The sequence below is a fragment of the Lates calcarifer genome, unplaced genomic scaffold (assembly GCF_001640805.2).
Source record: "Lates calcarifer isolate ASB-BC8 unplaced genomic scaffold, TLL_Latcal_v3 _unitig_4947_quiver_3603, whole genome shotgun sequence".
NCBI classification, from domain to species: Eukaryota; Metazoa; Chordata; class Actinopteri; family Centropomidae; genus Lates; species Lates calcarifer.
Genome location: NW_026117203.1, coordinates 1 through 19,189, shown reverse-complemented (window position 1 = coordinate 19,189; position 19,189 = coordinate 1). Strand labels below are relative to the sequence as shown.

The window sequence follows — 19,189 nt, the reverse complement described above, 5'->3', positions numbered from 1 at the left end:
CTACCCGGGACACCTTGTTTTCCTTTGACGTAGCGGTCAGGGGAGAGCGCGAACGCAGTCCCCCACTACCAGAAATTATGCAGTCGAGACTCCCACATTTGGGGAATTCGCAGGGGTCAGCGCAACCGGAGTGCAATGGCTGAGCCTCGCCCTGGGTGAACCACCTTCTTGATCATGGTATCTCCCCTGCCAGGTAAGTATGAGTTGGAGTTGTCAGAGACGGTGGGGTCGGTTCCAGACACAGCACCCTGGCTGATGGTGGCCACACTGCACAATGCCAGAGTTCGGCGACATCAGCATTAGCTGACCCTCATCTGAGGCTTGTCCCCGAGGCGTTGCAAGCACTATACTGCAGTTTGACAAAGTTGCGCGGTGCACAAACTTTGCTGGTTTTATTGACTTTTCTCACCGGTCGGAGCTCGCCCAGACAAACTGGAATGTGCCTGTTTTTTTTCAAAAAACAGTAATGCATAAGCCGTGTATGCTCCCGTCTCTAAAGGTCTGTTGGACACGTTATCCCCTTCTATAGAGAGAACTGCTTACTTTACCTTCTTTTCCAGCTGCAAAAGAGAGACGGTACACCCTGATCAACCTCCGGGGAAGGAAAAATCAAGAGTGCACCACTAAGCGTACGACTCAGTAACCGCATCAGGGCTTTGAGCAACTTGTACCCTATCGATAAAGGAATGTGAGAAAAGCAAGGGACTTCCCCTGGAAAAAAACACCCCCCCACAAAACTCATATAGTACATTGCAACGTTTCCAGAGAATGTGCACCGTACCTGGAGGTAATGCAATACCGGGTCGATGCGTGGAGTGGAAGGAGGCAAGCCCCCGTTCCGGCTCCCTGATCCAAAAATCAATTTAATATATGGTCCCCGGGTAGGGGACGTATCAGATATTAAACTGATAAGAACAGATACTACACTTGATCTTAGCCAAAAGGCCGAGAAGCGATGAGTCCAAAGCGTTTCGTGTTCCGTCCAAGCCTCTTGGCACGATCCTCTCTTGTCACGGTGCCCTGGTTTTCAAGCCAGCCTAACAATGGCTGCTGCTTAGCACCCCCCACCCAGTCTCCCCACTTTGCACCCCTGGTTCTTAGCGGAGACAGCCGTTTGACTTTTCACACACTCAAAGGGCTCAGCCTTACGGCCAAACCTACCAAAAATAGCTTAAACTCGTTGGCGTTCCTCTCCACGGAAGTCTTTAGTAAAAGGCGAAGACTTGTGCGTTATGAAGAGAAACCAGAGTCAGTACGGCCTTCGCCTTGAGGGCAGCCGAGAACCCCAGTCGTCCCAGCCACCACCGTCACGGTAGGCCTCTCTTTGCGGCCTGCCGCGTTCCAAATCCCAGATCGCACCCGTCAGCGCTACCCTGCCCCCGTACTGTCACATGCGCTAATCCAATGGGGTTTTGCGGAGGGTTAGGCTTAGGCGGAAAGCCCCGCCTTTGGGGGGGCGGGGGCGGGCGGCATGTGGTGCTTGTAACATACAGAAACGCCCACCAATCGTCACGGCCCGACAACAGCACCGACTCTGCAGTCGTAAAACTGGCATAGTTGGCAGCACGCTTTCACGCTTACGAGTAAAAGAAGCTACCCGGGACACCTTGTTTTCCTTTGACGTAGCGGTCAGGGGAGAGCGCGAAACGCAGTCCCCCACTACCAGAAATTATGCAGTCGAGACTCCCACATTTGGGAATTCGCAGGGGGTCAGCGCAACCGGAGTGCAATGGCTGAGCCTCGCCCTGGGTGAACCACCTTCTTGATCATGGTATCTCCCCCTGCCAGGTAAGTATGAGTTGGAGTTGTCAGAGACGGTGGGGTCGGTTCCAGACACAGCACCCTGGCTGATGGTGGCCACACTGCACAATGCCAGAGTTCGGCGACATCAGCATTAGCTGACCCTCATCTGAGGCTTGTCCCCGAGGCGTTGCAAGCACTATACTGCAGTTTTGACAAAGTTGCGCGGTGCACAAACTTTGCTGGTTTTATTGACTTTTCTCACCGGTCGGAAGCTCGGCCCAGACAAACTGGAATGTGCCTGTTTTTTTTCAAAAACAGTAATGCATAAGCCGTGTATGCTCCCGTCTCTAAAGGTCTGTTGGACACGTTATCCCCTTCTATAGAGGGAACTGCTTACTTTACCTTCTTTTCCAGCTGCAAAAGAGAGACGGTACACCCTGATCAACCTCCGGGGAAGGGAAAAATCAAGAGTGCACCACTAAGCGTACGACTCAGTAACCGCATCAGGGCTTTGAGCAACTTGTACCCTATCGATAAAGGAATGTGAGAAAAGCAAGGGACTCCCCTGGAAAAAAAAAAAACCCCCCACAAAACTCTATAGTTACATTGCACGTTTCCAGAGAATGTGCACCGTACCTGGAGGTAATGCAATACCGGGTCGATGCGTGGAGTGGAAGGAGCAAGCCCCCGTTCCGGCTCCCTGATCCAAAAATCAATTTAATATATGGTCCCCGGGTAGGGGACGTATCAGATATTAAACTGATAAGAACAGATACTACACTTGATCTTAGCCAAAAGGCCGAGAAGCGATGAGTCCAAAGCGTTTCGTGTCCGTCCAAGCTCTTGGCACGATCCTCTCTTGTCACGGTGCCCTGTTTTCAAGCCAGCCTAACAATGGCTGCTGCTTAGCACCCCCACCCAGTCTCCCCACTTTGCACCCCTGGTTCTTAGCGGAGACAGCCGTTTGACTTTTCACACACTCAAAGGGCTCAGCCTTACGGCCAAACCTACCAAAAATAGCTTAAACTCCGTTGGCGTTCCTCTCCACGGAAGTCTTTAGTAAAAGGCGAAAGACTTGTGCGTTATGAAGAGAAACCAGAGTCAGTACGGCCTTCGCCTTGAGGGCAGCCGAGAACCCCAGTCGTCCCAGCCACCACCGTCACGGTAGGCCTCTCTTTGCGCCTGCCGCGTTCCAAATCCCAGATCGCACCCGTCAGCTACCCCTGCCCCGTACTGTCACATGCGCTATCCAATGGGGTTTGCGGAGGGTTAGGCTTAGGCGGAAAGCCCCGCCTTTGGGGGGCGGGGGCGGGTCGGGGGCTGGGGCATGTGTGCTTGTAAAATACAGAAACGCCACCAATCGTCACGGCCCGACAACAGCACCGACTCTGCAGTCGTAAAACTGGCATAGTTGGCAGCACGCTTTCACGCTTACGAGTAAAAGAAGCTACCCGGGACACCTTGTTTTCCTTTGACGTAGCGGTCAGGGGAGAGCGCGAACGCAGTCCCCCACTACCAGAAATTATGCAGTCGAGACTCCCACATTTGGGGAATTCGCAGGGGTCAGCGCAACCGGAGTGCAATGGCTGAGCCTCGCCCTGGGTGAACCACCTTCTTGATCATGGTATCTCCCCTGCCAGGTAAGTATGAGTTGGAGTTGTCAGAGACGGTGGGGTCGGTTCCAGACACAGCACCCTGGCTGATGGTGGCCACACTGCACAATGCCAGAGTTCGGCGACATCAGCATTAGCTGACCCTCATCTGAGGCTTGTCCCCGAGGCGTTGCAAGCACTATACTGCAGTTTGACAAAGTTGCGCGGTGCACAAACTTTGCTGGTTTTATTGACTTTTCTCACCGGTCGGAGCTCGGCCCAGACAAACTGGAATGTGCCTGTTTTTTTTTCAAAAAACAGTAATGCATAAGCCGTGTATGCTCCCGTCTCTAAAGGTCTGTTGGACACGTTATCCCCTTCTATAGAGGGAACTGCTTACTTTACCTTCTTTTCCAGCTGCAAAAGAGAGACGGTACACCCTGATCAACCTCCGGGGAAGGGAAAAATCAAGAGTGCACCACTAAGCGTACGACTCAGTAACCGCATCAGGGCTTTGAGCAACTTGTACCCTATCGATAAAGGAATGTGAGAAAAGCAAGGGACTCCCCTGGAAAAAAACACCCCCCACAAAACTCTATAGTTACATTGCACGTTTCCAGAGAATGTGCACCGTACCTGGAGGTAATGCAATACCGGGTCGATGCGTGGAGTGGAAGGAGCAAGCCCCCGTTCCGGCTCCCTGATCCAAAAATCAATTTAATATATGGTCCCCGGGTAGGGGACGTATCAGATATTAAACTGATAAGAACAGATACTACACTTGATCTTAGCCAAAAGGCCGAGAAGCGATGAGTCCAAAGCGTTTCGTGTTCCGTCCAAGCTCTTGGCACGATCCTCTCTTGTCACGGTGCCCTGTTTTCAAGCCAGCCTAACAATGGCTGCTGCTTAGCACCCCCACCCAGTCTCCCCACTTTGCACCCCTGGTTCTTAGCGGAGACAGCCGTTTGACTTTTCACACACTCAAAGGGCTCAGCCTTACGGCCAAACCTACCAAAAATAGCTTAAACTCGTTGGCGTTCCTCTCCACGGAAGTCTTTAGTAAAAGGCGAAAGACTTGTGCGTTATGAAGAGAAACCAGAGTCAGTACGGCCTTCGCCTTGAGGGCAGCCGAGAACCCCAGTCGTCCCAGCCACCACCGTCACGGTAGGCCTCTCTTTGCGCCTGCCGCGTTCCAAATCCCAGATCGCACCCGTCAGCTACCCTGCCCCGTACTGTCACATGCGCTATCCAATGGGGTTTGCGGAGGGTTAGGCTTAGGCGGAAAGCCCCGCCTTTGGGGGGCGGGGGCGGGGCGGGGCATGTGTGCTTGTAACATACAGAAACGCCCACCAATCGTCACGGCCCGACAACAGCACCGACTCTGCAGTCGTAAAACTGGCATAGTTGGCAGCACGCTTTCACGCTTACGAGTAAAAGAAGCTACCCGGGACACCTTGTTTTCCTTTGACGTAGCGGTCAGGGGAGAGCGCGAACGCAGTCCCCCACTACCAGAAATTATGCAGTCGAGACTCCCACATTTGGGGAATTCGCAGGGGTCAGCGCAACCGGAGTGCAATGGCTGAGCCTCGCCCTGGGTGAACCACCTTCTTGATCATGGTATCTCCCCTGCCAGGTAAGTATGAGTTGGAGTTGTCAGAGACGGTGGGGTCGGTTCCAGACACAGCACCCTGGCTGATGGTGGCCACACTGCACAATGCCAGAGTTCGGCGACATCAGCATTAGCTGACCCTCATCTGAGGCTTGTCGCCGAGGCGTTGCAAGCACTATACTGCAGTTTGACAAAGTTGCGCGGTGCACAAACTTTGCTGGTTTTATTGACTTTTCTCACCGGTCGGAGCTCGGCCCAGACAAACTGGAATGTGCCTGTTTTTTTTCAAAAAACAGTAATGCATAAGCCGTGTATGCTCCCGTCTCTAAAGGTCTGTTGGACACGTTATCCCCTTCTATAGAGGGAACTGCTTACTTTACCTTCTTTTCCAGCTGCAAAAGAGAGACGGTACACCCTGATCAACCTCCGGGGAAGGGAAAAATCAAGAGTGCACCACTAAGCGTACGACTCAGTAACCGCATCAGGGCTTTGAGCAACTTGTACCCTATCGATAAAGGAATGTGAGAAAAGCAAGGGACTCCCCTGGAAAAAACACCCCCACAAAACTCTATAGTTACATTGCACGTTTCCAGAGAATGTGCACCGTACCTGGAGGTAATGCAATACCGGGTCGATGCGTGGAGTGGAAGGAGCAAGCCCCCGTTCCGGCTCCCTGATCCAAAAATCAATTTAATATATGGTCCCCGGGTAGGGGACGTATCAGATATTAAACTGATAAGAACAGATTTTTTTTTTTTTTTTTTTTTTTTCCTCTTTATTGATACTCATTTCCATTTTCCATAGAAACTTTTGCATAATTAAAAAAAAATACACCCTACATCAAAATACAACTTGTCAACAATTGTGGATAATCTGTAAAATCATAGTTAAGACAATGAAAACAGTACTTTAAGAGGTTTTACAGATTAAAAAAAAAAACAACAAAGTTGTAAAGGAATATTTTAAAAGGGAGTGTATTTGTTAAAAGGTTCTCTTGTGCAGGAGCAGGGTGAGTCCCTACCCAGGGTTACTCACTCCGCTCCTCCAAACAGTAAGTCTCTCAGGATCCTGTCCTGGTGCTCATAGGAGATCCCCGCCCTCTCGCTCCTTCCCACCTTCCTCTCCCGGAGAGCCAGGCCGCCGCTGCTTTGACCTTTTCCCGTGTAGCTCCGGCTCCTTCGTCCGAAATGGGCACAGAGGCGATTCTTCTTTGTGGCTGTGTCCTAGGCCTGCCGCCTGCAGCTTCGGCCACTTGGACCGTCGCTGCGGCCATCCGGATCACAGCCACGGGGGGCATCTGCATGTGCTTCCTTACCAGCAAGTTTCTGGAGGTCCACATGGCGTCTTTGATGGCGGCCAGGGTGAGCCACTGCTTGGCAAAGTCGTCTTTTTTGATTGCTTCCTGGCTCACCCCATAGAGCACCAGCTGTGCTGTAAGGACCTCCCTTGCTGGCAAGTATGGGAATTGTAAGGAGCCGGCCATTGCCCACTGGTCTACGGCAGCGCTGCACTCCCAGAGCAGATGCCTCACCGACTCAGGCGCGCCACAACCAGGTCGGGGGCAGGTTGAGAGCGCCGACATGCCCCGGGAGTGCATGACGGACCTGACCGGGAGGATCTCGTGAGCCACCATCCATGACAGGTCCCGGAGTCTGTTTGGAAGAGCGGGGTGGTTTGACGTTGCGCCAAACTGTTGAGGGCTGGCCTAATGGAAGCCCGCGCACTGGACTCACTGGTTCCTGCTCCTGCACAACAGAAATCAACACACGGTGATTGGCTAAAACTTGCAGCTCCTCCTGCTCCAGGTTAAAATGCTTTAAAAACTTCTGAATAAAAGCATAGGCTGGTGGCAGGTTAAAGGACACAGGTACTTTAAGATCAGTGGGTAAAATCTTCAATCTTCTGAGATAAGAACCCATCCAGAATCGTGTCATTGCTGTGGTCTTAGGGTTTCTGGATGGGTCTGTAGCATATTTCACGTATAGCGCGACGTATCGGCTTCCTAAAAACAAGTGTAGGTCAGGTACTCCTTTTCCCCCTTTTTCTTTTGGCCTCCTCATCACGTCTCTCCTCAGTCTTTCCCACTTGGAGCCCCCACAAAAAGTAAAAGATGGCTCGGTCAAGATCTAAAAGCACTCTCCTAGGAGGGATAAAAACGGAACTGATCAGTAAAAGCAAGGGTAAAATCACTGCTTTGATGATTAAAACCTTCCCTTCAATGGTCAGTCCTCTAAGTCCCCAGTATCCTAGTCTTTGCCTTACTTTTCCTACCACGTCTGGCCAATTTGTTTTCCCTCCCCCCTCCTTGTCAAATTTGACCCCCAGTATTCTCTGGTCAGTCTGTGTCACAGTCAGGGGGAGTCCTGTCATTTCAGTCGCCGTCCATGGCCCATAAAGTTGGGCTTGGGTCTTGCCTCTGTTGAGTTTTGACCCAGAGGCCCGTCCAAACCAGTCAGTCAAGTCCAGCGTCCTGTTGACAGATAAAAGGTCTGTGCATAAAACGTTCACGTCGTCCATGTATAAAACGCATTTAGTCTGAAGTCCCCCGCTCCCTGGGATTCCGATCCCATTGATTCGTTGGTCCCTTCTCAAGATCTGCGCCAGAGGTTCTATACAGATGACATAGAGGAGGGCAGATAACGGACAGCCCTGACGAACACCGCAGTTAATATCCACTGCTTTTGTCAGGTGCCCGTTAATAACAAATCTGCTGGTGATGCTCCGGTACAGCAATCCCACCCAAGCTATAAACCTTTCTGGAAATCCCATTTTTTGCAGTACCCGAAAGAGGTACTGGTGCGAGACCCGATCGAAGGCTTTTTCAAAATCTAAATTTAGTACTATTAGCCTGATGTTTCTGTCTCTCGCGTAACAGATGGTGTCTCGGATCAGTACGAGGCTGTCGGTGATCTTCCTCCCCGGAATGGCGCAGGCTTGATCTGGGTGAATCACCTCTTCTAAAAATCCAGACATACGTGAGGCTAAAAGTTTGCTAAAAAGTTTGCAGTCAAAGTTTAAAAGAGTGATAGGTCTCCAGTTCTTCAAATCAGTCTTATCTTTGGCCTTGTGAAGGAGAGTCACTATCCCTATTCTAAAACTGTCAGGAAGTCGGTCTAGTCGTTCAAAACCCATAAAAACAGCAAGCAAATCAGGTGCTAAAATGTCCCAAAATGTCAAATAAAATTCCAGGGGAAGTCCATCTTGTCCTGGGGACTTCCCCTTCTTAAAACCTGTGATGCATTTATTTAACTCTAAAATCGTAAAATCTTGGGTTAAAAGCACGCTGTTTTCTACTGTCCCGGTAATGAGGTTTAAAACTTCTGTCATGGTGTCTTTTTCAATAGGTTTCCTTTGGTACAATTTTTCATAGTAGTTTTCAACAACTTGTTTAATTTCTTCTATTGTTTCTACTGTGCACCCATTTTCTTTTGTTAGTTTACAAACCGTTCCCCTTTTATTTATGATTTTCTTAAAAAAATACCTTGTGCACTTTTCCCCCTCTTCAATTTCTTGTTCCCTGCTTCTTAAAATGACACCTTTACTTTTGGTTTCTGCTAAAACCGACATCTCTGTTTTGACTTGTTTTATTTCCTCACTAAAATCCATTCCGCATTGTTGTAGTTTAAAATAGCGTTGTAGTCGTTTCTGCAGTCCCATCATGCGTCTATTTTCCCTACTCTTTTTTCTCTTCCCTGCCTGTCTAAAAAAAGTCTGGGTCTTTTCCTTCACCATTTCCCACCAGTGTGCGCATGTGTCGTAAAAGTCTTGAAGGGTCTGCCACTCTCTGTACTGCTCCCTGTATTGGTTGACTAAAACCTGGTCTTCTAAAAGGGAGCAGTTGAGTTTCCACAGACCACTTCCTGATGTCACACCCGAAGAGAGCAAAAGGGTGCAGGAAAGCATCAGGTGATCGGAAAAGAAAACAGGGGTCAATCTAGCATCGGTTGGTGGGCAGTCCCGTGTAAAAATATAGTCTATGCGAGAGGCTCTGGTGCCATCACCACTGAACCAGGTGAAGCCCTCCTCTCTAGGATGCATGGTTTTAAAACAGTCCTGAATTTTAAAATCCCTGCATATGCCCTGTAGTAAAAGTGATGCTTTATCAACTTTAAAATCTTGCCCTCCTCTTTTCCTGTCTTTCCTGCTTAAAATACAATTAAAATCACCCCCTACAACTAAAGGTTCCCTACCTAGCATGTGGAACTGCAGTTCTTCTAAAAGGTCATACCTGTCATTCCTGTCATTAAAGCCATAAATATTTAAGAGATTAAAATCCCTTCCCCTAAAAGTCAAGTGTGCTAAAAGTGCCCGACCGTTTCTCACCACAGTGCTGCCCTTCACCAGAACCTTGAGGATTTTTGATTAAAATGGCCACTCCATCATTTTTGTTGTAATTTGATCCACTCCATATTGATGTATATGGCCACAACTCCTCCCACTGTCTGTAGTGTTTTAAAAACGGAATGCCACATTCCTGTATTAAAAACACATCTGACTTAAAGGAAACAAGATAGGATAAAATACTCTGGGCTCTAACTCGCGACTTCACACTTCTCACATTGACGGTTGAGAAGGTGAGAGTCATGAGTATGGTTAAAAACAACAGGTATGAAATTTTAAAAGGACTATACAAGGAATTTCAGAGATAAAATGGCAGTCAGATAATCTGCTGTGAATGGAGCTCTTCCTTCACTCTTACAGGTGAAGAGTAAGGGGGTTTAGCTCCAGTCCCCGGATGGACTCTGGGGGTTGGTCTAGGCTGCAACCTTGCATTTAGTTTTGAGTCCTTAGGGGTTGATTGCAGAGCTATTGTTAAAAATGAGACCTCATTTGGTGAATCGGAGGGGAAGACTCTGGGCTCCTCCACAGATGAACTGTCTGAGAGAGTCCCAACTCTTCCCCTCTTCTCTGAGAATACAGGAGACTCAGAGGACAATTCTGATGCCGGCCTCTTTGTTTGCTGGGCGTTGGGGGGGAGGCATCCTCGCTATCAGTCTGCAATTGGCCTTCCTCATTATCTGAACTAGCTCCGCCCTCTACCTGCATTGCCCCATCCTCTCCAGAACTCTCTGTTGATGGGGCTGTTGCAGGCCCCTCCCTTTCTCCCGCCTCATCTGATTCCACTCCTCCAATCACAGGATTTGGCGGGAGATTTGAATTTTCCGGCCCAGCCTCTTCAATTAGCTCTCTAACTGCCTGGCCTGGTCCACCATTTTGCCCACTTGCTTTTGCTGCCTTTACTTTGTTGGCAAAAGATTTGGGGCAATCTCTGAAGAGGTGGTTTGATTCTCCACATAGATTGCATTTTCTGCCATTGGTGCACTCCTCAAAGGTGTGCCCAATTTCTCTGCATTTCCCACAGACAGTCTGCTGACAAGCTTCGGCCAGGTGCCCGTGCTCACCACACTTGCGGCAGAGCTTGGGCTGACCCTGGTAATGGATGTAGCCCCTGTTTTCTCCCAGAACTATCATGGATGGCAGATGTTTTAGGCCTTGGAAGCCCTGGGGGTCCTGCCATTGTTGAATGGGGACCCTCCAAGCGCAGTTCCAAATGCCATCCTCATCTCTCACTTTGGTAGCCTGGCCTTTAACAGTGCAATATCTTCCCAGCCACAAACAAATGTCCTCTGCATTCACTGTTTCATTGAACATTCTGACAATAACCGTTTTTAAGGCATTGTCAGTCAGTTTCTCCACACTGAAGGCAGAAAACTGGGGTTTAACATTTTCAAAACGTGTCCAAAACTCTCTTAGCAGAGCTGCTGAACGGAAACTCACATCAAAGCCTTTACCAAAAGGCAAGGTCAGTATACAGTTCAGATCATTTGGTGTGAAACCCAAGGCTTTTTGGACTAGCTTCCTGGAGAAGTCCAGTCTGGACATCCCCAGGAGTTTACCCTCTCTCTCCACGAAATTTAAACGAACGCTGTGGTGCCTCCGCATGCCGGCATGGGTGGCCGACATGATGGAGGCACCACAAGCTAAAAAAGTGCTTAAAACAATAAAACCAGTAAAAGATCAATCCGATAAGTAAGAATAATGAAAAACAATAAATAACACAAGAGACAAAGAGTACTTACCTGATCGGCCTGGTCAAGATGTTACAACCTGCAGAGAACAGGTAAAATAGCTCTCTCAGCCAATGAATTCCTATTTGTTAAAGATTTTCAATTACTGGAAAATTGAAATGCTTTAAACAAGGAACATTTAGAAATATCCTCCCAAGCACTGATAAAACCGATGCCACGACAGACAAGGATTTTAACCACCAACAGGAGGCGATCGCAGTCTTAGCCAAAAGGCCGAGAAGCGATGAGTCCAAAGCGTTTCGTGTTCCGTCCAAGCTCTTGGCACGATCCTCTCTTGTCACGGTGCCCTGTTTTCAAGCCAGCCTAACAATGGCTGCTGCTTAGCACCCCCACCCCAGTCTCCCCACTTTGCACCCCTGGTTCTTAGCGGAGACAGCCGTTTGACTTTTCACACACTCAAAGGGCTCAGCCTTACGGCCAAACCTACCAAAAATAGCTTAAACTCCGTTGGCGTTCCTCTCCACGGAAGTCTTTAGTAAAAGGCGAAAGACTTGTGCGTTATGAAGAGAAACCAGAGTCAGTACGGCCTTCGCCTTGAGGGCAGCCGAGAACCCCAGTCGTCCCAGCCACCACCGTCACGGTAGGCCTCTCTTTGCGCCTGCCGCGTTCCAAATCCCAGATCGCACCCGTCAGCTACCCTGCCCCGTACTGTCACATGCGCTATCCAATGGGGTTTGCGGAGGGTTAGGCTTAGGCGGAAAGCCCCGCCTTTGGGGGGGCGGGGGCGGGGCATGTGTGCTTGTAACATACAGAAACGCCCACCAATCGTCACGGCCCGACAACAGCACCGACTCTGCAGTCGTAAAACTGGCATAGTTGGCAGCACGCTTTCACGCTTACGAGTAAAAGAAGCTACCCGGGACACCTTGTTTTCCTTTGACGTAGCGGTCAGGGGAGAGCGCGAACGCAGTCCCCCACTACCAGAAATTATGCAGTCGAGACTCCCACATTTGGGGAATTCGCAGGGGTCAGCGCAACCGGAGTGCAATGGCTGAGCCTCGCCCTGGGTGAACCACCTTCTTGATCATGGTATCTCCCCTGCCAGGTAAGTATGAGTTGGAGTTGTCAGAGACGGTGGGGTCGGTTCCAGACACAGCACCCTGGCTGATGGTGGCCACACTGCACAATGCCAGAGTTCGGCGACATCAGCATTAGCTGACCCTCATCTGAGGCTTGTCCCCGAGGCGTTGCAAGCACTATACTGCAGTTTGACAAAGTTGCGCGGTGCACAAACTTTGCTGGTTTTATTGACTTTTCTCACCGGTCGGAGCTCGGCCCAGACAAACTGGAATGTGCCTGTTTTTTTTCAAAAAACAGTAATGCATAAGCCGTGTATGCTCCCGTCTCTAAAGGTCTGTTGGACACGTTATCCCCTTATATAGAGAGAACTGCTTACTTTACCTTCTTTTCCAGCTGCAAAAGAGAGACGGTACACCCTGATCAACCTCCGGGGAAGGGAAAAATCAAGAGTGCACCACTAAGCGTACGACTCAGTAACCGCATCAGGGCTTTGAGCAACTTGTACCCTATCGATAAAGGAATGTGAGAAAAGCAAGGGACTCCCCTGGAAAAAACACCCCCCACAAAACTCTATAGTTACATTGCACGTTTCCAGAGAATGTGCACCGTACCTGGAGGTAATGCAATACCGGGTCGATGCGTGGAGTGGAAGGAGCAAGCCCCCGTTCCGGCTCCCTGATCCAAAAATCAATTTAATATATGGTCCCCGGGTAGGGGACGTATCAGATATTAAACTGATAAGAACAGATACTACACTTGATCTTAGCCAAAAGGCCGAGAAGCGATGAGTCCAAAGCGTTTCGTGTTCCGTCCAAGCTCTTGGCACGATCCTCTCTTGTCACGGTGCCCTGTTTTCAAGCCAGCCTAACAATGGCTGCTGCCTTAGCACCCCCACCCAGTCTCCCACTTTGCACCCCTGGTTTCTTAGCGGAGACAGCCGTTTGACTTTTCACACACTCAAAGGGCTCAGCCTTACGGCCAAACCTACCAAAAATAGCTTAAACTCGTTGGCGTTCCTCTCCACGGAAGTCTTTAGTAAAAGGCGAAAGACTTGTGCGTTATGAAGAGAAACCAGAGTCAGTACGGCCTTCGCCTTGAGGGCAGCCGAGAACCCCAGTCGTCCCAGCCACCACCGTCACGGTAGGCCTCTCTTTGCGCCTGCCGCGTTCCAAATCCCAGATCGCACCCGTCAGCTACCCTGCCCCGTACTGTCACATGCGCTATCCAATGGGGTTTGCGGAGGGTTAGGCTTAGGCGGAAAGCCCCGCCTTTGGGGGGCGGGGGGCGGCGGGCATGTGTGCTTGTAACATACAGAAACGCCCACCAATCGTCACGGCCCGACAACAGCACCGACTCTGCAGTCGTAAAACTGGCATAGTTGGCAGCACGCTTTCACGCTTACGAGTAAAAGAAGCTACCCGGGACACCTTGTTTTCCTTTGACGTAGCGGTCAGGGGAGAGCGCGAACGCAGTCCCCCACTACCAGAAATTATGCAGTCGAGACTCCCACATTTGGGGAATTCGCAGGGGTCAGCGCAACCGGAGTGCAATGGCTGAGCCTCGCCCTGGGTGAACCACCTTCTTGATCATGGTATCTCCCCTGCCAGGTAAGTATGAGTTGGAGTTGTCAGAGACGGTGGGGTCGGTTCCAGACACAGCACCCTGGCTGATGGTGGCCACACTGCACAATGCCAGAGTTCGGCGACATCAGCATTAGCTGACCCTCATCTGAGGCTTGTCCCCGAGGCGTTGCAAGCACTATACTGCAGTTTGACAAAGTTGCGCGGTGCACAAACTTTGCTGGTTTTATTGACTTTTCTCACCGGTCGGAGCTCGGCCCAGACAAACTGGAATGTGCCTGTTTTTTTTCAAAAAACAGTAATGCATAAGCCGTGTATGCTCCCGTCTCTAAAGGTCTGTTGGACACGTTATCCCCTTCTATAGAGGGAACTGCTTACTTTACCTTCTTTTCCAGCTGCAAAAGAGAGACGGTACACCCTGATCAACCTCCGGGGAAGGGAAAAATCAAGAGTGCACCACTAAGCGTACGACTCCAGTAACCGCATCAGGGCTTTGAGCAACTTGTACCCTATCGATAAAGGAATGTGAGAAAAGCAAGGGACTCCCCTGGAAAAAACACCCCCCACAAAACTCTATAGTTACATTGCACGTTTCCAGAGAATGTGCACCGTACCTGGAGGTAATGCAATACCGGGTCGATGCGTGGAGTGGAAGGAGCAAGCCCCCGTTCCGGCTCCCCTGATCCAAAAATCAATTTAATATATGGTCCCCGGGTAGGGGACGTATCAGATATTAAACTGATAAGAACAGATACTACACTTGATCTTAGCCAAAAGGCCGAGAAGCGATGAGTCCAAAGCGTTTCGTGTTCCGTCCAAGCTCTTGGCACGATCCTCTCTTGTCACGGTGCCCTGTTTTCAAGCCAGCCTAACAATGGCTGCTGCTTAGCACCCCCACCCAGTCTCCCCACTTTGCACCCCTGGTTCTTAGCGGAGACAGCCGTTTGACTTTTCACACACTCAAAGGGCTCAGCCTTACGGCCAAACCTACCAAAAATAGCTTAAACTCGTTGGCGTTCCTCTCCACGGAAGTCTTTAGTAAAAGGCGAAAGACTTGTGCGTTATGAAGAGAAACCAGAGTCAGTACGGCCTTCGCCTTGAGGGCAGCCGAGAACCCCAGTCGTCCCAGCCACCACCGTCACGGTAGGCCTCTCTTTGCGCCTGCCGCGTTCCAAATCCCCAGATCGCACCCGTCAGCTACCCTGCCCCGTACTGTCACATGCGCTATCCAATGGGGTTTGCGGAGGGTTAGGCTTAGGCGGAAAGCCCCGCCTTTGGGGGGCGGGGGCGGGGGCGCTGGGCATGTGTGCTTGTAACATACAGAAACGCCCACCAATCGTCACGGCCCGACAACAGCACCGACTCTGCAGTCGTAAAACTGGCATAGTTGGCAGCACGCTTTCACGCTTACGAGTAAAAGAAGCTACCCGGGACACCTTGTTTTCCTTTGACGTAGCGGTCAGGGGAGAGCGCGAACGCAGTCCCCCACTACCAGAAATTATGGCAGTCGAGACTCCCACATTTGGGGAATTCGCAGGGGTCAGCGCAACCGGAGTGCAATGGCTGAGCCTCGCCCTGGGTGAACCACCTTCTTGATCATGGTATCTCCCCTGCCAGGTAAGTATGAGTTGGAGTTGTCAGAGACGGTGGGGTCGGTTCCAGACACAGCACCCTGGCTGATGGTGGCCACACTGCACAATGCCAGAGTTCGGCGACATCAGCATTAGCTGACCCCTCATCTGAGGCTTGTCCCCGAGGCGTTGCAAGCACTATACTGCAGTTTGACAAAGTTGCGCGGTGCACAAACTTTGCTGGTTTTATTGACTTTTCTCACCGGTCGGAGCTCGGCCCAGACAAACTGGAATGTGCCTGTTTTTTTTCAAAAAACAGTAATGCATAAGCCGTGTATGCTCCCGTCTCTAAAGGTCTGTTGGACACGTTATCCCCTTCATATAGAGGGAACTGCTTACTTTACCTTCTTTTCCAGCTGCAAAAGAGAGACGGTACACCCTGATCAACCTCCGGGGAAGGGAAAATCAAGAGTGCACCACTAAGCGTACGACTCAGTAACCGCATCAGGGCTTTGAGCAACTTGTACCCTATCGATAAAGGAATGTGAGAAAAGCAAGGGACTCCCCTGGAAAAAACACCCCCCACAAAACTCTATAGTTACATTGCACGTTTCCAGAGAATGTGCACCGTACCTGGAGGTAATGCAATACCGGGTCGATGCGTGGAGTGGAAGGAGCAAGCCCCCGTTCCTGGCTCCCTGATCCAAAAATCAATTTAATATATGGTCCCCGGGTAGGGGACGTATCAGATATTAAACTGATAAGAACAGATACTACACTTGATCTTAGCCAAAAGGCCGAGAAGCGATGAGTCCAAAGCGTTTCGTGTTCCGTCCAAGCTCTTGGCACGATCCTCTCTTGTCACGGTGCCCCTGTTTTCAAGCCAGCCTAACAATGGCTGCTGCTTAGCACCCCCACCCAGTCTCCCCACTTTGCACCCCTGGTTCTTAGCGGAGACAGCCGTTTGACTTTTCACACACTCAAAGGGCTCAGCCTTACGGCCAAACCTACCAAAAATAGCTTAAACTCGTTTGGCGTTCCTCTCCCACGGAAGTCTTTAGTAAAAGGCGAAAGACTTGTGCGTTATGAAGAGAAACCAGAGTCAGTACGGCCTTCGCCTTGAGGGCAGCCGAGAACCCCAGTCGTCCCAGCCACCACCGTCACGGTAGGCCTCTCTTTGCGCCTGCCGCGTTCCAAATCCCAGATCGCACCCGTCAGCTACCCTGCCCCGTACTGTCACATGCGCTATCCAATGGGGTTTGCGGAGGGTTAGGCTTAGGCGGAAAGCCCCGCCTTTGGGGGGGCGGGGGCGGGGCATGTGTGCTTGTAACATACAGAAACGCCCACCAATCGTCACGGCCCGACAACAGCACCGACTCTGCAGTCGTAAAACTGGCATAGTTGGCAGCACGCTTTCACGCTTACGAGTAAAAGAAGCTACCCGGGACACCTTGTTTTCCTTTGACGTAGCGGTCAGGGGAGAGCGCGAACGCAGTCCCCCACTACCAGAAATTATGCAGTCGAGACTCCCACATTTGGGGAATTCGCAGGGGTCAGCGCAACCGGAGTGCAATGGCTGAGCCTCGCCCTGGGTGAACCACCTTCTTGATCATGGTATCTCCCCTGCCAGGTAAGTATGAGTTGGAGTTGTCAGAGACGGTGGGGTCGGTTCCAGACACAGCACCCTGGCTGATGGTGGCCACACTGCACAATGCCAGAGTTCGGCGACATCAGCATTAGCTGACCCTCATCTGAGGCTTGTCCCCGAGGCGTTGCAAGCACTATACTGCAGTTTGACAAAGTTGCGCGGTGCACAAACTTTGCTGGTTTTATTGACTTTTCTCACCGGTCGGAGCTCGGCCCAGACAAACTGGAATGTGCCTGTTTTTTTTCAAAAAACAGTAATGCATAAGCCGTGTATGCTCCCGTCTCTAAAGGTCTGTTGGACACGTTATCCCCTTCTATAGAGGGAACTGCTTACTTTACCTTCTTTTCCAGCTGCAAAAGAGAGACGGTACACCCTGATCAACCTCCGGGGAAGGGAAAAATCAAGAGTGCACCACTAAGCGTACGACTCAGTAACCGCATCAGGGCTTTGAGCAACTTGTACCCTATCGATAAAGGAATGTGAGAAAAGCAAGGGACTCCCTGGAAAAAACACCCCCCACAAAACTCTATAGTTACATTGCACGTTTCCAGAGAATGTGCACCGTACCTGGAGGTAATGCAATACCGGGTCGATGCGTGGAGTGGAAGGAGCAAGCCCCCGTTCCGGCTCCCTGATCCAAAAATCAATTTAATATATGGTCCCCCGGGTAGGGGACGTATCAGATATTAAACTGATAAGAACAGATACTACACTTGATCTTAGCCCAAAAGGCCCGAGAAGCGATGAGTCCAAAGCGTTTCGTGTTCCGTCCAAGCTCTTGGCACGATCCTCTCTTGTCACGGTGCCCTGTTTTCAAGCCAGCCTAACAATGGCTGCTGCTTAGCACCCCCACCCAGTCTCCCCACTTTGCACCCCTGGTTCTTAGCGGAGACAGCCGTTTGACTTTTCACACACTCAAAGGGCTCAGCCTTACGGCCAAACCTACCAAAAATAGCTTAAACTCGTTGGCGTTCCTCTCCACGGAAGTCTTTAGTAAAAGGCGAAAGACTTGTGCGTTATGAAGAGAAACCAGAGTCAGTACGGCCTTCCGCCTTGAGGGGCAGCCGAGAACCCCAGTCGTCCCAGCCACCACCGTCACGGTAGGCCTCTCTTTGCGCCTGCCGCGTTCCAAATCCCAGATCGCACCCGTCAGCTACCCTGCCCCGTACTGTCACATGCGCTATTCCAATGGGGTTTGCGGAGGGTTAGGCTTAGGCGGAAAGCCCCGCCTTTGGGGGGCGGGGGCCGGGGGCTGGGGCATGTGTGCTTGTAACATACAGAAACGCCCACCAATCGTCCACGGCCCGACAACAGCACCGACTCTGCAGTCGTAAAACTGGCATAGTTGGCAGCACGCTTTCACGCTTACGAGTAAAAGAAGCTACCCGGGACACCTTGTTTTCCTTTGACGTAGCGGTCAGGGGAGAGCGCGAACGCAGTCCCCACTACCAGAAATTATGCAGTCGAGACTCCCACATTTGGGGAATTCGCAGGGGTCAGCGCAACCGGAGTGCAATGGCTGAGCCTCGCCCTGGGTGAACCACCTTCTTGATCATGGTATCTCCCCTGCCAGGTAAGTATGAGTTGGAGTTGTCAGAGACGGTGGGGTCGGTTCCAGACACAGCACCCTGGCTGATGGTGGCCACACTGCACAATGCCAGAGTTCGGCGACATCAGCATTAGCTGACCCTCATCTGAGGCTTGTCCCCGAGGCGTTGCAAGCACTATACTGCAGTTTGACAAAGTTGCGCGGTGCACAAACTTTGCTGGTTTTATTGACTTTTCTCACCGGTCGGAGCTCGGCCCAGACAAACTGGAATGTGCCTGTTTTTTTTTCAAAAAACAGTAATGCATAAGCCGTGTATGCTCCCGTCTCTAAAGGTCTGTTGGACACGTTATCCCCCTTATATAGAGAGAACTGCTTACTTTACCTTCTTTTCCAGCTGCAAAGAGAGACGGTACACCCTGATCAACCTCCGGGAAGGGAAAAATCAAGAGTGCACCACTAAGCGTACGACTCAGTAACCGCATCAGGGCTTTGAGCAACTTGTACCCTATCGATAAAGGAATGTGAGAAAAGCAAGGGACTCCCCTGGAAAAAACACCCCCCACAAAACTCTATAGTTACATTGCACGTTTCCAGAGAATGTGCACCGTACCTGGAGGTAATGCAATACCGGGTCGATGCGTGGAGTGGAAGGAGCAAGCCCCCGTTCCGGCTCCCTGATCCAAAAATCAATTTAATATATGGTCCCCGGGTAGGGGACGTATCAGATATTAAACTGATAAGAACAGATACTACACTTGATCTTAGCCAAAAGGCGAGAAGCGATGAGT

The 19,189-nt window shown here is 50.7% G+C and overlaps 25 non-coding genes and 1 pseudogene across 25 annotated transcripts; all 26 read right to left on the bottom strand.

The window, feature by feature from the left end:
• Positions 1-37: 37 nt before the first annotated feature.
• On the bottom strand, positions 38-201 carry LOC127140627 (U1 spliceosomal RNA). The gene has a single exon (XR_007811115.1). It is a non-coding gene; the product is annotated as a U1 spliceosomal RNA (small nuclear RNA).
• A 564-nt stretch (positions 202-765) lies between these two features.
• Positions 766-957, bottom strand: LOC127140634 (U2 spliceosomal RNA). The gene has a single exon (XR_007811122.1). It is a non-coding gene; the product is annotated as a U2 spliceosomal RNA (small nuclear RNA).
• Positions 958-1,141: 184 nt separating this feature from the next.
• On the bottom strand, positions 1,142-1,252 carry LOC127140649 (U5 spliceosomal RNA). The gene has a single exon (XR_007811136.1). It is a non-coding gene; the product is annotated as a U5 spliceosomal RNA (small nuclear RNA).
• Positions 1,253-1,630: 378 nt separating this feature from the next.
• On the bottom strand, positions 1,631-1,796 carry LOC127140630 (U1 spliceosomal RNA). The gene has a single exon (XR_007811118.1). It is a non-coding gene; the product is annotated as a U1 spliceosomal RNA (small nuclear RNA).
• A 567-nt stretch (positions 1,797-2,363) lies between these two features.
• Positions 2,364-2,554, bottom strand: LOC127140633 (U2 spliceosomal RNA). Its single transcript, XR_007811121.1, has one exon. It is a non-coding gene; the product is annotated as a U2 spliceosomal RNA (small nuclear RNA).
• Positions 2,555-2,734: 180 nt separating this feature from the next.
• On the bottom strand, positions 2,735-2,846 carry LOC127140646 (U5 spliceosomal RNA). Its single transcript, XR_007811133.1, has one exon. It is a non-coding gene; the product is annotated as a U5 spliceosomal RNA (small nuclear RNA).
• A 381-nt stretch (positions 2,847-3,227) lies between these two features.
• On the bottom strand, positions 3,228-3,391 carry LOC127140651 (U1 spliceosomal RNA). The gene has a single exon (XR_007811138.1). It is a non-coding gene; the product is annotated as a U1 spliceosomal RNA (small nuclear RNA).
• Positions 3,392-3,955: 564 nt separating this feature from the next.
• Positions 3,956-4,146, bottom strand: LOC127140632 (U2 spliceosomal RNA). Its single transcript, XR_007811120.1, has one exon. It is a non-coding gene; the product is annotated as a U2 spliceosomal RNA (small nuclear RNA).
• Positions 4,147-4,327: 181 nt separating this feature from the next.
• LOC127140644 (U5 spliceosomal RNA) lies at positions 4,328-4,439 on the bottom strand. The gene has a single exon (XR_007811131.1). It is a non-coding gene; the product is annotated as a U5 spliceosomal RNA (small nuclear RNA).
• A 373-nt stretch (positions 4,440-4,812) lies between these two features.
• LOC127140650 (U1 spliceosomal RNA) lies at positions 4,813-4,976 on the bottom strand. The gene has a single exon (XR_007811137.1). It is a non-coding gene; the product is annotated as a U1 spliceosomal RNA (small nuclear RNA).
• Positions 4,977-5,537: 561 nt separating this feature from the next.
• LOC127140640 (uncharacterized) lies at positions 5,538-5,755 on the bottom strand (annotated as a pseudogene).
• A 5,685-nt stretch (positions 5,756-11,440) lies between these two features.
• On the bottom strand, positions 11,441-11,552 carry LOC127140645 (U5 spliceosomal RNA). The gene has a single exon (XR_007811132.1). It is a non-coding gene; the product is annotated as a U5 spliceosomal RNA (small nuclear RNA).
• A 370-nt stretch (positions 11,553-11,922) lies between these two features.
• On the bottom strand, positions 11,923-12,086 carry LOC127140648 (U1 spliceosomal RNA). The gene has a single exon (XR_007811135.1). It is a non-coding gene; the product is annotated as a U1 spliceosomal RNA (small nuclear RNA).
• A 562-nt stretch (positions 12,087-12,648) lies between these two features.
• Positions 12,649-12,839, bottom strand: LOC127140631 (U2 spliceosomal RNA). Its single transcript, XR_007811119.1, has one exon. It is a non-coding gene; the product is annotated as a U2 spliceosomal RNA (small nuclear RNA).
• A 182-nt stretch (positions 12,840-13,021) lies between these two features.
• LOC127140643 (U5 spliceosomal RNA) lies at positions 13,022-13,133 on the bottom strand. Its single transcript, XR_007811130.1, has one exon. It is a non-coding gene; the product is annotated as a U5 spliceosomal RNA (small nuclear RNA).
• Positions 13,134-13,504: 371 nt separating this feature from the next.
• LOC127140637 (U1 spliceosomal RNA) lies at positions 13,505-13,668 on the bottom strand. Its single transcript, XR_007811125.1, has one exon. It is a non-coding gene; the product is annotated as a U1 spliceosomal RNA (small nuclear RNA).
• Positions 13,669-14,231: 563 nt separating this feature from the next.
• On the bottom strand, positions 14,232-14,423 carry LOC127140635 (U2 spliceosomal RNA). Its single transcript, XR_007811123.1, has one exon. It is a non-coding gene; the product is annotated as a U2 spliceosomal RNA (small nuclear RNA).
• A 181-nt stretch (positions 14,424-14,604) lies between these two features.
• On the bottom strand, positions 14,605-14,716 carry LOC127140642 (U5 spliceosomal RNA). Its single transcript, XR_007811129.1, has one exon. It is a non-coding gene; the product is annotated as a U5 spliceosomal RNA (small nuclear RNA).
• Positions 14,717-15,093: 377 nt separating this feature from the next.
• LOC127140629 (U1 spliceosomal RNA) lies at positions 15,094-15,258 on the bottom strand. Its single transcript, XR_007811117.1, has one exon. It is a non-coding gene; the product is annotated as a U1 spliceosomal RNA (small nuclear RNA).
• Positions 15,259-15,821: 563 nt separating this feature from the next.
• On the bottom strand, positions 15,822-16,013 carry LOC127140636 (U2 spliceosomal RNA). Its single transcript, XR_007811124.1, has one exon. It is a non-coding gene; the product is annotated as a U2 spliceosomal RNA (small nuclear RNA).
• A 182-nt stretch (positions 16,014-16,195) lies between these two features.
• LOC127140647 (U5 spliceosomal RNA) lies at positions 16,196-16,309 on the bottom strand. The gene has a single exon (XR_007811134.1). It is a non-coding gene; the product is annotated as a U5 spliceosomal RNA (small nuclear RNA).
• Positions 16,310-16,678: 369 nt separating this feature from the next.
• LOC127140626 (U1 spliceosomal RNA) lies at positions 16,679-16,842 on the bottom strand. The gene has a single exon (XR_007811114.1). It is a non-coding gene; the product is annotated as a U1 spliceosomal RNA (small nuclear RNA).
• A 561-nt stretch (positions 16,843-17,403) lies between these two features.
• LOC127140639 (U2 spliceosomal RNA) lies at positions 17,404-17,597 on the bottom strand. The gene has a single exon (XR_007811127.1). It is a non-coding gene; the product is annotated as a U2 spliceosomal RNA (small nuclear RNA).
• Positions 17,598-17,778: 181 nt separating this feature from the next.
• On the bottom strand, positions 17,779-17,890 carry LOC127140641 (U5 spliceosomal RNA). The gene has a single exon (XR_007811128.1). It is a non-coding gene; the product is annotated as a U5 spliceosomal RNA (small nuclear RNA).
• A 381-nt stretch (positions 17,891-18,271) lies between these two features.
• Positions 18,272-18,433, bottom strand: LOC127140628 (U1 spliceosomal RNA). Its single transcript, XR_007811116.1, has one exon. It is a non-coding gene; the product is annotated as a U1 spliceosomal RNA (small nuclear RNA).
• A 562-nt stretch (positions 18,434-18,995) lies between these two features.
• LOC127140638 (U2 spliceosomal RNA) lies at positions 18,996-19,185 on the bottom strand. The gene has a single exon (XR_007811126.1). It is a non-coding gene; the product is annotated as a U2 spliceosomal RNA (small nuclear RNA).
• Positions 19,186-19,189: the final 4 nt, after the last annotated feature.